At 44.1% G+C, this 17,035-nt stretch overlaps 1 long non-coding RNA gene across 1 annotated transcript; it reads left to right on the top strand.

Annotated features, from left to right (window-relative positions):
• Nucleotides 1–863: 863 nt before the first annotated feature.
• On the top strand, nt 864–11,542 carry LOC146767083 (uncharacterized). Its single transcript, XR_014956191.1, has 3 exons — nt 864–4,428; nt 7,743–7,816; nt 10,435–11,542. It is a non-coding gene; the product is annotated as an uncharacterized LOC146767083 (long non-coding RNA).
• The last annotated feature ends 5,493 nt before the right edge of the window (nt 11,543–17,035 follow it).

Below are 17,035 nucleotides of genomic sequence, written 5' to 3'. Positions count from 1 at the left end.
AAGATTGCTTTAGTCGGATGAATTCTTCTTCTGTTGAATACAAACAAATGCTTTGGCCATTATTACATTATTCTCTTTGTGGGCTACATATGCACAGGAAAAAGCCCAACATGTCTGGCTGCTTTTAATTGAACCATGTGACTGATTTTTCATCAGTCAAATTAAGGCTAATAAACTGAATTTAAAGCAAAAGAAGGATATTCATACAGAAGAAATAATTCTTCTCTTGGCTAGATAAATTTCGAACCACAGGCTTGGCCCTCAATATTAATCTCTAAGAATTTTCAGTCACAAAGAGCTGATTAAAAAAGTCCTGGGACATGCTGGACATGTCAACTCGTGAGCAGAATGGAGGGAGCACTTCACCACTTGGGAGAGCTTGTCTCTGACCACAAATTGGGACTGTGAAAAACTTGTGTGTGCCCCAATAGGCACAATTTCAGTATTTTTTTAGCTTCTGCAGCGCGTTGCTGAGTTGTGTCTGAAATTTGTAACTTTTCATGTGGTTTTCACATATCATCTCTATTTCAGCTGTCCAGTGTCTTCTGACTGGATGATGCTGGACACCTTCAAATCCCCATCTTCCCCCCTAGCCCAGGGCACAGTCTGGGCTATTCTATGTGTCTCCAAAAGCAGATTTTTGGAGGGGAAAGTCAGGGACAGGACGAGACTGCTTAGTTCAGGAAGAACAGCAATGCACTCTCCTTGCCTTTTCCTGAGAAGAAACATCATGAACTGAACTCCTCTGGGTTTAATGGTCCTGATCTGTGCTCTGGCTGTCCAGATGTGCTCTGGAGAGCCTTTGCACCATGTTAGAGCTGTCTGCATCCTTTTCTCTCCACAGTCCTGCCCTTGAGTGCTGCAGCTGGGTGAGGCTGCAGCTGTCAAGGCAGCTTTAATCTCTCTCTCCTGTGTGGATGATGTACTGGCAATCCTTGAGCAATGTTGCATTTTAATTCCCCTTAATGGTTATTTGCAAAATGGATGAAAATATTGACAGCTTGATATTTCAAAACAGATTGAAATCTTAGGTACTTCTAGCGTCAACATAATTGCTTTCTCGGGAATGGGGGAATTAATTTAAATATATTTAAATATTCTACCAGCAATTCTAGTCTGTTATTCTCTGCTTGTTGCTGTGCTGTCAGTTAGGTTCTTCTGATTTGTAGGTTCCAACATTGTATGATTTTCTTCTGCTGTCACTTTTTTTGTAGCCTACTTCAATATGTATGAAGTTGCAGATGTGTTCTCTCTGGTTTTACTCTCGAGTCATACAAACCTGTCACTTTTTCTGCCTTTGACTCAGAACTGTCAGAAAGGCTTATTCCCACTTGCTAGAGAATTCCTGGAAGTTGAAAAGATGAAAACACCACACTTTCAGTAACCTGCCCCATTACTGAAAGACACTGAGTGGGGCTCTTTGGGGACATCTTTATGCTGAAGATGGATGTGTCTGGCCATTGCTTCAGCATGTTAGGGCTTAGTTTCACCACAGAGCAACTTCTTGTCTATATTTTAATAAGAAAATATGCTTTAAATTCCTTGAAACCATAGAACAAACCTGGGACCCCAAAATGAAGTGGTGGTTGTAAGGAAAACAGTGAAATGATGTGACAAAAGAGAGTGGTGAAGGATTCCAGGGGTACAGACACAGACTGAAGCTCTGCCCCTGTTGAACTCTGCTGAACTTCCCTGCAAAATACCAAATGCTGCAGTTTTGAGCTGAGATGTTTGTGCAGGGAAGTGCTCAGACACGTGGCTGCAACTAGTCTTGCACAAAGAAGGAAACAGCGCTCAGCTGTTCTTTAAATTATGCACAAACCAAATAGGGATGTTGTGTTAAACTGGGACATGTGAGACATCCATACAGAGTCTGCTTAGACAAAATATTACATAATTTATTAGAGTCTGCTGAGGCCTGTGACCTCAGAGATTTCACTGCAGATAATTTCCTTCACCAAGGAATGGCAAAGGAGATGCTGTGGGCTCAGTTTGCCTGAAGTGTTTTCTGAGGTGGTGGTGGGGTGGAAAGGCTTTCCCTGGAGGAAATGGCTCTTCTCACAGCTCTTGAGGGATGGCACTGCCAAAACAGCCAAAAAAACCCTTATCAGTGGCCATACAAGTGGTCAGCCTGCAATATCTGCCAAACACAGATTGCCTGGTGCTCCTTGGGCCATGCCTTGGCCCCCGTAGCCAGCACGGTGCTGCTGAGGAGTACATTGGGCAGAGGAGGCAAAATCCATCCCATCTTGTCAAGCCTCTAAGTGCATGGATAGACAGATTTCTCCATCAGATAACAGAGCTGCCTGGCCTCTGGGTAAATATAGGGAAACCTGTGTGTTCCAGTAGCAACATAATGTCACACAAAATGCCATTAGAAAGACCAGGACTTCTCTACTTGATTACTCGAGAAGGATTTGGGGAATTGTTTTGCAAGGGGCTGTCAGACCAGTAACTTGTGTGAGGAAAAGCAGGTATAGTTATTTGGGTTCCTTTCAAACTCGTAATTATGTCCTAATTGTAAGTGCTGTATGCTTTTTTGAATTGTCCATAAATTGCATTACTCTAGCATTAACATTAATTTTGATGTTAGTGAATAGCTCTGCTTAATGGAGGTCATTGAGTTACACTGTGAAAAATCTCTTTTTAAGGGAAGCAAAGGAGACCTTGGGACTGGAACAAAAGGTAAAATGCCATAAAGGTACTTACCAAAACTCAGTGGGGGTTTTCCCACAAAGGCACACATTTCCTGATGCTGAAAGACACAAAACCAGGCACGGGAGAGGATTTCTGCTGTGTGCCCTCCCTGCACCAGCTTCCTGCAGGATCAGGTAGACACCAGCTCGTGGCTCCTGGAAGTACCAGTGCTGATATCAGCACAGTAAATAAAACCCCCTCAACTGCTTAAAAAACTCATTTTCAGGCTCCTGAGGGGTTCTTCCATTTTTGGTGGCCCTGACCATTGTTGTTTTTGTGAACAGGAAGGTAACAGCTGCCAAGTCATACCAGTGACAGCCCATAGGGTGGCTGCTGCTCCTCTGCCATCCCAAAATTACCCATGAGGGTAAGAGCAGAGTTTTCTCTCTGTGGTAGGTCAAAGTATTTCATGACTGAAAGGCAGCCTATATAAAGATTTGTTCCGCAGGCATCTTTTCACAAAAATAAAGAAAAAATGTTAATCCTTCAATTCCCTACTGTATAAATTTTTTTACATGTATCTGCCTTGGTAATCACTCACAGGAACTTTAAAACTGTCTAGTTGGATACTTAAAAATCAAGCTCAGAAATGTTCTTTTTTAGAGATTTTATTTTCATGAAGCCACTTTGATATTTATTTTTAATGAACTGATTATTTTGAATTAATTTTAATTAATTTTACCAACTCTGTTCACGTTGCTCTCTTGAGATGAAAAGGTGGTGTAAAGTGACTTGCTGCAAAATCCTAGCCTCAGTAAACTTAATGGTTTTGATTGGAAAAAAGGTGAGCAATAGAGCCTAAAGGCTTTTTGATTTACATTCAGAAATTCTTGATTGATTGGTTTCTAGGGGATTACCCAGCATGAGATGGCATCTGTGCTCCACTTTTGTTCATGAAATAGCCTATTTCTAAATCTAAATTCCTGAAATCAAAAGTGTTTATAAAACACATTGCATTTCTGTTACTGATAAATGCACAACTGTATTTTGGACCTCTAGCTATGATCTTGCATGAACAGAGGCAGATGAGAGCCAGCACACAGACATTTGTTTGATCAGACACTCTGAGCACTGCAGTGAAATTTCACCTGCTATTGAGCAGTGCCCAAGAAGTGACAGCTTCAATAAACAGAGAGAGCAACCCAGGGCCCTGAAGTTCTTTGAGATTCAGAAAAGTGTTGGTCTGCTTTAGAGATTTTACCCTGAGCAGCCATTAGTCATTTCCATGGACTGTCTTTGGGGCAAGCATTGCTCCAGTTCGGTGCTCCTTATTTTGTAGTGCTGACTACAAATTCTTCCTTTTTTTATTTTGGGCATTTATTTCATATTAAGAAACTTCCTGGTCCCATGCCTCTCACTAAAGATGTTCCTTAAAAGAGTGACACAAATTACTGTTGGTTTCTCACTGGCCGTGAATTTGGGCTTTTCATTAGGAACCGCCTCAAAAGCGGCGCTTGCTTTAATCAGCTCTTGTCTGTTGTTTGGAAAGGCTTGCAAGGTTCCCTGCCTTCCTCAGCTTGATCTGTGCTCACAGTAATGAGGTATCAGGCTAATGAGACCACTGCCATTACAATTACCAGCTTATTAAATCCTAATTAGGGAGCCGATGCTGCCGGGTGCTGAGTGCTGGATGTGTTCCTGTGCCCACTTTTGATCTCCAGTTGAAGAGCAGCGCTTGAAGAGCATTGAGGCTCCCTGGGCACGTATCGGGTCTGTTTCGGTGCTAATAGGGTAATTGACTCTAATGATGTTGGCTGGTGTGCAATGGCCAGAGCTGCCTTTCTCTCCCCTGAGCAGCCCGGCATCCATGCCATTGGTAAATGGGCTGTGATTCACATGGCAGGAGGCTGCAGGATGCTGAAGGACAAGATTTCCTATGTAATGTTCTGTGGCAGGTTGCTTGCTGCACATTCATGCCCTGGCGAAAGGAGTTTGCAACTTTATTGTTCATCAGTGCCAATTAAATGCAAACTCAATGTTAGCCAGACATGCTTCCTCCTGAATAAACAACTCAATTCTGTCCTCCCGAGGCTGGAGAATTTTAAATGTGCAGTGTCTCTTTTGGAATCTAATTTCCACCTGAGCTCCCCCTGCCTGCTCTGTGTGCTGTGGCACTTCCTGAGCTGAGCAGGCAGTGTCAGTGCAGCTGCAGAGCACTTTCCAAAGTGCATTGCAGAGCATCTCTCTTGCCTGCCAGGGGCTGCTTGTTCTGCTGTTATTTCTGCCAGGGCAAGATTGTATGAGCTCTTCTTGATTTCCATCTCATGGAGATGAAGTATTAGGCTCACCTCTGCCCGCCTGTGGAGTTCTGCTGTTCCTGGCAAGTGAGGATTTGTAGGATGTGAAGCCTTTCAGCTCAGTCTGAGAGCAGTGGCTGCTCCCAGGTTTAGAGAGGCTTGGACCGTGCTCCCTTCTCACCCATCAACCTCAAATTCTGAGCTTAGGGAGTGCCTTAAAACTGAAACATGAAGGTACAGATGCATCTTGCAACACATTCTCTGACTAGAAGCCAGGTGGATTCCTCCAGGTCTGCCAGGACTCTGTGGAAACTGCCCAGATGGTACAGAACACACATCCTGCTTTTTACTGCTTCTCTTAGTGAGTATTGGTCAATTTGTTGTCCCTGGGAGGAAAATGCTCATTCAATCCCTTTATCTCATTAGCAACCCTGCTAATGAAATCCAAATAATGATGTGGACTGCTAAAAGTTGAGCCTCATCCAACCTGGCCTGGAATGTTTCAAGGATGGGGACATCCAACACCCCTCTTGTTTCCTCCTGAGCACTTGTGTAAAGGCAGCAGGGGGAAAACTGGGTTTTAAGTACTCCAGCTTAGTCCTAGGGATCCTGTATGCTTGGCTAAGAGCTTTCCTTTCTTCTGTTCTGGGGCATCTCTTTTTGCTTTTAAAATGAACTTAGGCTTGTGAAAGAGACTGTTCCAGAAAGAATAAATTCTGAGTCTGGGGTGCCAGCCCCACATGTCAGCCTGTTCTCATCTCGTTCCATGAGGAAAATCACGCCCAGAGTGAAATCACTGGCCTTAGAGCCATGAGGCACCAGTTGATTAAGAGAATATTTTCTATTTTTTCAAGCAGGCAGATGCTCTGCAGACAATATGTGTTTTGTCTGCTTTGCTCCTAAACAAAGGAGAACACCCCAGGTGTGAAATGGGCTGAGCACTAAATGAAGGAGCTGATTCTGGCAGGGCTGGGGCATGAAATTGTCACCCAGCTCTGCCCGTGGATGTCAGGGCTGCCAGCTCTGCAGATGTGACTGAGCACCTGGGCAATGCTGGCTCTGCTCCCCACCAGGAGCTCAGGCCCTCAATTATGTGAAATTTGGCTATTCCTCACCCAACTGCTCTGCCACCACCCCCGAACACAGACCTTCCTCTCATCAGCCTCTCACACTCTTCTCTATCACCTCCAGCCCTTTTGGGTGTCACATCCAGGAGCTTTTTTACATCCTCCCCACTTTCCTTAATCCCAGGCAAGGTCCTTGTAGCAGTCACCCAAGAAACACAAAAAAATCCAGGTGTGATGAAGCCTTTTGCTGCCACAAGTGAAGAAAACAAGTTCCTTTTTGCTGTAGAGAGAAGCAGCAACCCATCCTTAGAGCTTTTCATGGCACCCCTTTGTGCGTCAATATGAGAGTTTGAAAATTTGAACATCTACAGGAGAAGCAAAAGTAAAACTCCCAACCAAAAGGCCACAAGAAAGAAGTTTATAATATTTGTATCTGGGGTGATGTTGTTCATCCAGGAGCTTTAAAGAAATGTCTGGAGTCTTCCAACAGAGCCCTGGGTTTAGTGATTAGACCCAGAAGAAATGATCAGCTAGATTTTGAAGCCTTCAGCCTCACAGAGACTGTCAGCACTCAAAATGTCCCTCAGACATTTTTGGATGTTCCGGGTTAAGGTCAGAAGCATTTGAGACCCTGCAGGCACCTGGAAACAGCCGTGATTTTGGGTTTGAGCCATGGAATGATTTACCAAACTTGCAGGAAGAACAAGAAGTCACAAAATTTTAGATATTATAGTGGAAGTAGTCACAAAGTAAAGGGAATAATTTTTGAGTGCTGTACAGGGGGTTTTTGGTTTTACACATGGGGGTCAGAGGTTTTAAGATGGAGGGATCTGGGCCTGCCCTGTCCTCCCTCTTTCTTCTTCCTTACCTCCCTGTTCTTGATGATGTTGGCACTCACAGATTGGTTTAGAGAAAGGCACCATTTAATATAGGTAATAGGCATTGGGATAAACTGTAACCATGTAACACGTAATGTACCATATAAAAGATAGAAAAGCACCATTTAATATAGGTAATAGGCATTGGGATAAACTGTAACCATGTAACACGTAATGTACCATATAAAAGATAGAAAAGCACCATTTAATATAGGTAATAGGCATTGGGATAAACTGTAACCATGTAACACGTAATGTCCCATATAAAAGCAGCATCCCTGGCGGGGAGAGAAGAAGCAGTCGGGGTCAGAGAGGATGTCAGGGTGTGTGTGAGCCTCTGCCTGAGCTGTGAGCAAACCACAGCAGCCCCAGAAGAAAATCTTAAACTGCCTTGAGACCAGACAACAGAAGATTTCTGAGCCTTTCTGTGAAAGCACGGGTTGGAGGAGAGATTTTCCACCACATGGAGCCACCCCTGACCCAGGGTGAGCTCTGGCAGGAGACATGGACTTATTTGTGTTGCTCTGAATCCCAGAGAGAAGCTGAGGAGTCAGTGTTAGGCACAGCACAAAGCTCTGGAAGATGTGAATCTGTGATATCAATCTCTTAATTACAGCGGTTGAATTTCCTGAAACCTTTATTCTCCAGCATAACCTCATTGAAAGATCCTGGTTGCAATTAACCTTTAAATGCTTAGGCAATTGCAAGGACTGCTGAATCCCTTAATGCATTAAGAGATTAGGAATGCCTTTTGATGGGAGGAATTCAGTTTCTGGGCTGTCTGGGAATGGGTCATTTCCATTGTCTCTCTTCTATTTAGATGCTGTGCTGTAGCAGCTCCTTTGTGCATTCATTTCCCCCAGGTCTGTGCTGTTACACCTTCATCTGTGCCCTCGGGCTTCTTGCTGCAGACAAGGTAAAACCATCTAAAGTTAAGGTAAGACCATTTAAAGTCAAGGTAAAACCATCTAAAGTCATGCCTAAGTGCTTGCTGTTCAGGACAGGCTTCAGGAAAATCTGTGGGCTTTGTTTTTTATTTTTGGCCAGTGTTTCTCTGCAAAGACAGACCCCAGAATCCCAAAAAGGTGCTGAACCACAGCTGAGGGCGCTGCATCCCTGCCTTGTGAACAGCAGATGCTGCAGACCTCACCTGTACCATGCCTAAAAGTTCTTAATTGACTCCATTTTTTGCTTGAAGGAAGGCTATTTACAGCTTGGCATCTTACACTGGCTTGTTCAGGATTGCATTCACCAAAATAAATAATCCTAAACTTCTCCAATTTTCCAGCAATTTGACTACAGCACTTATTTTTGTAACACTATTTCTTCCTGGCCAGGGTATTCTGTTCAAGCCTTTAATTAAAAGCAAGAGTCCTTGAAGATACCTGTTGCTGTGTGAATGGCATCTGAATGGCTTTTGCACCTCTTTGTGCATCTATTCAAGTGGAAAACAATAATTTTCACTATCTTGCACATAAGATATGAAGTTTTATTTATCACTGGAATCACTCTGAGGTGATTGATTCTGGCACCAGGGAAAAAAATGTGATTTTGCTGCATGCTTAGGAAATTGGCAGCTCTGATTTACAGATCCTTAACAGGTTCTCTGAATAAAAGAAAATTTTTTTATGTAGGTGGTGGAGACGCCTCTGGGATAACAGAGCAGAAAGAGAAAAGGGTAATGAGGACTTGTAGTGATTGATAACTGCAGGAATTTTGATCAGATTAAGGCAATTACTGATGGGATGATGGTCATTAGTACTTTGTTTTTAATACCGAGATGAATTGCTAGAAAGCAGGGAAGTGTGCTGAGATGAACAAGAACCATTCAGCACTTTTTTTTTTTTTATTTTTTATTTTTTTGTCTTGCTAATCATGATGCAAACTAGATGGCAAAAGAGGCTGGCAGAGGTGGGTGAGTGAGCAGGGAGGGGATGTGGTGCCTGTGCAGGCTGCTGGTGGGAGCAGCCCTGGGCAGGGTCACCATCTGGGTGCTTAAAATGAAGGAGACAAAGTCGAGTGTGGGCAGAAAAGAACCAGACACAAGAAACAGCCTGGAAGATTCAAGCAGACATGACTGTTTATCTAATGGAAATGCTGACTTGATTAGAGCAAGCTAAACCCTTGGAGATGATTCTTGGTGATAAAAGGGCTTTTTTATATAGCAACAGAACTGACAGAGAGTGGGGCTGATTAGAAGTGAAGCTGGACGAATTAGGAGCAATTTCTTTTCAAGATATGAACTGCAGGAAGAAACTGCTGGGAGGGTCACAGGTGACATATCCAGATGTCTCCATGTCTAGACTGGCTCATTGTTAAGGATTCCATCTTTTGCCAAATTGTACCTGCAGACTTTGCTGATTGCAGCACAGGCAGGCTGGAGCTCCATGTGAGGGTGTTTCAGGAGCCTCTGTGTGTTCATCCCCCTGCTCCACCACTGGCTCTGTGTGACCCTTGTTTATGGACTGGCCTGGGGAACAGATTTATTGTGGCAGACCCAGTCCTTGGGCTTTAAAACATCCCCCAGCCCAGGGGCCAGAGGCAGGCAAGGCAGAAATCACCTACAGCTGAGCTTGGTCCTGCCCACAGATCCTACTGCAGGAAAACATTTCCAAGAGGAGCTAGAGATGCTTTAGTTAAAAATTCCTGTGAGAGCCCTTTAGTGAGCTTTAAAGCTGGCAAGTTCCAGGTTTCTGTGTAGTGAAACTCCCACAGCCATCATGTGAACCCTAATTAATGAGCTGTGTCACACGGGTGAGGCCTCCCAGGCTGTTGTGGAATCAGATGTTGATCCTTTAAGGAGAGCTTCCTGTTACTGCTGTTGATAATTCTGTTTCTGAGGCAGGGGAGATGAGCTCAGCCCGTTGCCCATGGCTGGGAATGCAGGCTGTGCTGAGAGGCAGGATGGCACTGACATTTACATTGGCAGTGCCCAGCGTGGATGTGGGCAGCCCCAGGTTGGTGGCACTGATGAAATCAAGCTCTGGTACCACTGCCTTCAAAAGAAACATCCTGGGGAATGAAGTCAGTCATGGCATGTCCCCTGTGAGGCAGAGGAGCCAGCTCAGCAGTCCCTGTGCTGGGAATGGGGGGATGTGAGGAATCCTGTGCCCTGGGCAAGGGTCTGTCTCCTGCCCCGAGGAGTTTCTCTGGGCTGTGGGACTTGGAGACAGGTTTATCATCACTCACTTCTTTCAGTAGGAAGCCCTCTGTGCTCTGTGAAGTCTGCACAGCTTTCCTGAACTGGAGATCCAGGGCTGCTGCCCCTTCCCTGGTGCAGCCCTGGTGAGGTGCTGGGCACCTGAGGGTGATGCTGGGAGCAGGGTGGGTGCTCGTGCAGACCCAGTGGGATCTGCAGGGGAAGCACTGTCAGCAGCAAGCCTGAAACCAGTGCCTGCCTTGGCTCTGCTGGGAGGAGTGGATTTATTCACCTTCATTTTAGAGAGGATTCCTCAAGAGAGGGGGAAGACACTCAGGGCAACCAAAGAGCAGACTGTGGACTCTGGGTGTGGAGGGGAATGAAAACATCAGGTTTGATTTGTGTTTTCCTTCCAGGCATCTGGTGTAAAGGACAAGGGGAAAACAAATGGGCACTGACTCTGCATCTGGCTGTCTCTCTCCCTCCCATCCAGCTCTGCACTGCTCCAGTGAGCTCTTGAGCAACTGCAAAAAGTGCATTCAAGATGTGTTCTTTGCTGAGCTGGAGAATGCAACCAAGCTCAAAGCAAAGCCCCAGGTTAGCCCTCAGGTTTCATGGGTTTGTGCTTTGTATTTGAGAAGATCATCTGCTCACCCTTTGCATGAAAACATCAGCTTGAGCCAAAGAGATGCAACGTCTCAGAAATCCTGAGCCTGATATTGATATTGTGTTCTTCTCCCTAGCAAAGCAAGCCAAGAAAAACTGGAGACTCCCTGAGTGGGAGTTCCAAATCCAAGCAGTGGGTTTGATGACTGCTGCCCTTCACAGGTGAGGGGAAGAATTTTCAAGCAGGGAGACTTGAAATAGTGAGCTGCTCCCTGATTCTGAGGAGATGGTCCAAGTTCACAGAATATCGGGAGCATATCTCACATTAAAATGTATGTGTGGATTTGTATGCATTAATAAAAACATCTGGTCTTATTAAAAACAAACAAGAAGAAGCCACGGCCTTTGGCAGGAAGAAATATCTGTCTGAAAGCAAGGAAAATTGGTGTTTCTGTGAATCCCACCAGGAGGAGTTGTACGGATTTATTCTTTTGCTTTGCATCTCATTTCAGTCTCATCCCTTCTGCATTTTTTGTGGACTGTTCCAGTTGCCTGGCAGTCCTGGTGCTCTCCTGTCTTGCCTGTACACAGCACCTGGGGAATCTTGCATGGAAAGAGCCTTTTTCCCTAATTTGACCCAGAGCCACATAGGTCTATGGAAATGAGGTGGTGCAGCTGTGCATAAATCATCACCCAGGTCTGCCTGTAATGTGCCAGTGGCTGATCTGACGCTGCTCCAGCACAGAGCTCCTTTGTGGGTGTGGAGCATCTGATGGTGGCACCAAACAACTCAAGGAGGAACTGTTCCCCCTTGGGGCCATGGGGTTGGGTGGGGGGAATGGGGCTCCCCATCCCTGCAGGGGCTCTGGCACCATCCCTCCCTTCTGGAGTGCTCCGAGGAGCTGTGCCTGCACCGAGACCAATAATGCAGCAGCCTGGGGGGAGCTTCTGCTGCCTCTTGTTCAAAAGACACGCTGCCGCCTCCTCCTCCTCCTCCTCTGGAATTGCTGAAGTGGCAGCATGGCATCATGTTTCCAGGCTTTGGGTCTGCCTGGGGATTTTGCTCCTTGGCTTTTATGGTGAAGCAAGCAAGCTCTTCTCTCTCAGCAGTGGGTGCAGAGGGACCTGTGGCAAGCACGTTTCTCTCCCTCTCAAGATTTTTCACAGAGGTGCACAGAGAAATGAAAGAGAAAACAATTTCTATTTCTGCTCCTTGTTTTTCCCCACGAGGAATGTGTTTGGAAAATTGTTTACCTGGGGTGATTGCTTGATTGGATTCTGGTGAGGATTGTTTGAGCCTGATGGCCAATCCAACCCACCTGGGGCTGGACTCTGGAAAGAGGGTTACGAGTTGGGTGAGAATTAGAGATAGGGTCAGAAAAAGTAGTATGTAGTTTTAGTATCCTCCTTTTATATAGTATATTAATGCATTTTAACATAGTTACAATAAAAAAAAAAATAATTCAGCCTTCTGAATTGAGTCAGACATCATCATTTCTTCCCACTGGGTTCGCCTGCATTTACAATAGGGACCCACTGTCTGGACCATGCTGCAGACTGGAGTTAGCTCCCAAAAAAGGGGGTGAACAGCAGAGAAGAGGGAGGGATTTGTGCTGCTGGCTTGTGGCGTGGGCTTGCCTTATGGAAGCAGAAAGCAGCTCACCTTTGTGGTGACAACAGTCACAATTCGTGGTGCCAGCAGCTCCTCCTGTGCAGGCTGGGGCTGCTGCCCGGTCCCTGCTGCATCCAGCATCCCTGGGAGAAGGAGATGAGGACCTGCAGGGTGAGGAATGGCTGCAGCTGGGCTGGGCAGGCTGTGACTGGCTCCTGCTGGGGAGGCAGCTGAGGGTGGTGATTTGGGAATCACCAGGCATGTGAGTGTTAGCAGGGAACGCTGACCAGCCACCTCGCTTTCCAGACACTGCTTTGCTCCTCATCCCAACTGGGTTTTGGATGGGGAATCTTTACATGGAATCTCGCTTCTTGGAACAGGCTGAAAATCCCCAACCCCCAAATTGCACAAATTCAGTGCAAGGTTTGCTTTCATTTTTACATTAAATCGTCATTACTTGTAAATGACCTTCCCTGACTTTGAGTTGTCACAAGGAGAAAATACATTTTCACTTGTGGATATGGAGTCAATTTCCACAACAGCAGGAAACCAGCCAGGGCTTGTTTAGCTGCTGGAAACTTGCTTCTTCTGGAAACAGGAGAGTGAACGTTTCTGATCATCAGGCCTGAAGTCAGGCACAAACCAGTTCTTGGAATGCTGCACAGCTGCACTGGCTCTGAGATCTGCACTCTGTCTGGTTCTTGCCTGATGAGATGATTTGGGATGATGAATTTTCCTGTGGGACAGCAGCTCTGCTCCTGTCCAGTCTGAGCTAAGAAGGTAATACATTTAGGAGCTAATCCATTTAGGTTGCAAATGTGATTCCAGAGGATTTTTGCTAAGTGCAGTCCCATTCTATGAGAGCAGGTGCAGTGCTCCTGCTCTCCCATATATCCCCCATATATATATTTGTAAAGTCATTAAAATATATTCATTTATTTTCATGAACGCTTGTCATCGCCTAAAGCGGGGTCAGCCAGGAGTGGACCCCTTTTACATTACCTCTGTAACAACCCTACTGAGCAGCAGATGAATATTTTAATAACCTGTTTAATGGTTGCAGGAGACTCCACTGGCTTGCCAGGTTTTAACTTGAAGGGTTCAACAGAGGCAACTGACCCCAAAAAATCAATGTGAACTGTGAATTTGGAGAAAGGTTAGTGAATTGTTTCAGGTGGGGGGGTGAAGTAATCACTTTGTTATTTGGAAGCACTGACTTATTTTTAATTTGAAATGTTGACTTTTATTGAAGAGTTTCCCTTATTTAAACTTTGATCCAAGAGCAAATGTTAGTAAATGGGTTTTAGCAACCTTTCAAGTCAAACAATTTTGTAGGCTGACTCCAAGCAGAGCGTTCTTGTTTGCTTGTCTCAGTGATGACTTGAAAACAAAACTTTCTTGTTTTATTTGTTTGGACATGAACTCTTTTCCAAAGTTCACCCCCCAAACCCTGAAAAAATAATCATTTATGAAGTTTTGGTCACTAATTGAAAAACAACATCATGTACTTTGGCTAAAGCAAATTTATTGCAAGAGCAGTTTAAAAATAGAAGTATTAATTTTGCAATTAACCCTAGTAGCTTTTACATTCCAAACTAATATATAGGGATACTTTGGTCATGACATGCAGTTTCCTTTAAGGCTACCTTAGAGCCTTGAAACTGAACCTATTTTTTTTTTTTATTACATTTTAATGTAGTTGATGAATTTGCCAGCATCTTTCAATGACCTTTAGAACTTGGATCTTTCCAGATCTGACTTAATTAAAGATGAGATGGAACCAAAGTGAATGCCTTACTGTTCCCCATTAAAATTCTCCTGAATTATTCAGCTGTCAGAGATGGAATGGAATTTATCATTAAGTTATTCACTTAGATAATTAAAGGAACCTACAGCTTCAGTAGAAATGAAAGCAGAAAAAGGCAGCAGGATGCTGCATGTGACAAGTTCACTTCCTGGCAGAATTCTTGGGATTATTTAATTGTCCACCCATAGGTTGAGGAGGGTCCATTGAGTTTCTGCTTTTGATTTTTAAATCTATAACGGAGTATGCAAATTGAAGAACTCCCAACAGTGCTCAGCTCTGCTCCGTGTGTTGAGCCTGAAGGTTATTAAAAATAGAGGTTACAAGATCCAGGCTTTGGTGCTTCTGTTATTCCAAATGCACCCTGAGAGACTTTCCTGCCCTCATCATCACACTGAAAATCAATTGCAGGGAAATAAAAGAACATCTGGGAAGAAGAACACTGTGTGATACAGAGTCTTTAATGTGGGTGCCTGCCTTGCTGGGCACCAAGGGCATTCTGGACCAGAAAGTTTCATTCCTGTTGCTGTGGCTCACAGTAACTGTGCTGGAAGAAGGCTTTCTCCAGGGTGGGTACAATCTGCTGCTGGCCATTAAAGGAGCCAAATTGGTTCCATGAAGCCATTTGCTATTCATAATTATTTTCACAACACCTGCTGGATTAATTTAAAAATAAATATCCTGAAGTGTGAGGAAAGCCTAACTACAGAAAATTCTGACTAATGGGGGAAGAAGGCAGTGCCCAGCCTGGACATAGGGATGTTTTTTTGTCTATTTGTGATTTAGCAAATTCTGTAAGAAAGGCAATGGAGATGGTGAAAAATTGGGTGTTGAAGGGGATGTGATGGAGAAAACATTTGTTAAAACCCCAAACCTACAGCCCTCAGCATTCCCTTCAGTCACTGTTAAACCTCCACTGTTTTGCGTTTCAGAGTTGGCTGCAAATTAGGTACCATGTCATAAATCCTGATCTGTTTATCACAGAGCATTTCCAAACTATGTGATCTTCATTTTAATGAACAGATCTTATGAAAACAGAAACTTATAAATTCAGTGCTCTCTTTGGGTTCCAGTGAGTGAATGCAGCACTAATTTCAAACTTCAGTGGCTTTTCTATTGCACCTGCAGCTCTTAGATATTTCTTTTCCTGTCTGGCTGTGTTGTTGTTCTGCCAGTGAGTGCTGGCTGTGCCAAGAGTGTATAAAAAGGATATATTATGTCAAAAGGGGTTATGCCACTGGAAGGAGTCTGCAGTGAGGTGCAGGTCAGTCACAAGTGGCAGGACAAGAAATGGCCCCAAGTTGTGACGAGTGAGGTTTAGACTGGGGAGCAGGAAAAATTTCTTCACTGAAAGAGTTGTCAAGCACTGGAAAAGGCTGCCCTGGGGGGATTTAAAAGATGTCTAGATTTGGCTGGGACCACTCTGAAAACTTTCACAGCCTCGCTGAAACATTTCCTTGCTGCTCCTCCAAGTCCATTTTTTCCAGGCCTAAAAACTGGTCTCTGGGTTTCTCCAAGGATTTCTACTATCTCCTCCCATAAAAATGTCTTAGTTCTTAGTGCTGTCAAGGTGAAAATAGATATTCTCTTGCATGGTGTTTGCAGTCACAGAATTCATTTCTGGGTGTCTCCGTAACTGCTTGGTCAAACAAGATTGATGTAACATCAGAAAGCAATCCCAGCCTATATCTAAACTCATTTCATACCTACACATAGTGTTATATGACTTTTGAGGCTATCTTAATTAATTTTCCATTATTTTTTTTTCCTTAAAATGTTTTATTTAAGGGTTTTACTGTGAACTAAGGAAAACAGCAGAACTGGCTGGTGGTAGATATTCAGATAAATATCTCTGCCCTTTGAAATGGCAGCATCAGCTGCCAGAAATCCCTTAGGAAAATGATATTTTTAATGCCTGATAAGGTTTATCCCCCACTGTTATGTGTGCCAGAGTGACTTTTGGTTTTTTATTAAATAGGTGCCAGCTGGATTTTGGGACTATTGAGGGAGTTCTCCAGGTTTGGCAAAGAGGGAATTAAGTTGTAGGAGCTGTGATCCAGATAGTGGGAATGAGTTTGGTGGCAGTGTGATCTATCTGCTGTGCCTGGCAATCTGTGGGTTTGGGCTTGCTTAAGAAATGTCAGGATATGGACTCAAGCTATTATATTCTGCACAGTCATGTGGCTTAATGGAACAGGCTGGAAGCTGAATTTTCTCTTTAATGGCTAACTCACAGTTTCAAGCAGAATAAATTTCTGAAAACAAGTTTCAAACTAATGGAAACTTTCTTATAGAATTGGCAGCTTCAATTGATTTTTAATGGTGAAAACAGACATTTCTGGATGAAAAATCTAGGGAGAAAAACAAAAATTCTTTGAGGGGTGAAAATGGGTCCATGGTTACTTTTTTTCCCATTATCCAAGTGAATCTGCCATTAGATTCCATTTTTGAAGGTGAATTATGGATATTTACATGTAGAGCATAGGCCAGACCAATCCATAGGCTAGCAATAGAGGAAAACATTCATATTTTCCATGGGCTTGCAATGGGAACTGTATTTTCTTTTCACTTGCTCCTGCCATGAGAAATAGAGCTTTTAATTAAAATGACAAAGTCAGACTAGTCAGACTCCTATTATCATATTTAAGGAGGGCTTTGGGGAGCTGTAAACATGACAAGGTGATTTAACAGAAAAGTGCCTGACTTCCTAAGCTGTTCCTTTAGGTGTTCCAACATGCCTCTTGGGGTATTTATCATCTCCTTTGCTGCAGGACCAAAGGATGTGCTTTGCTAATTTTTGTACAGCCCTTTGTATCCTGATAATTTGTTCATTATCCTCTTTTAATTCTAACCTCACTCACCCTCCTCATTTCAATTTGTGCTCTTCTGTGCTCCCCAAACCTCAGCAAACCCCAATCTTCCTTGAGCTGAAGTGTTTTTAGGAAGAAATAAGAGCAGGGCAAGTTTTTGAGAGCCCTGCAGTGAGGATTATGGT

The sequence above is a fragment of the Lonchura striata genome, chromosome 6, assembly GCF_050655825.1.
Source record: "Lonchura striata isolate lonStrDom1 chromosome 6, ASM5065582v1, whole genome shotgun sequence".
NCBI classification, from domain to species: domain Eukaryota; kingdom Metazoa; phylum Chordata; class Aves; order Passeriformes; family Estrildidae; genus Lonchura; species Lonchura striata.
Note: the sequence above shows the minus strand (reverse complement) of the source record. Positions and strands in the feature narration are given on the sequence as shown.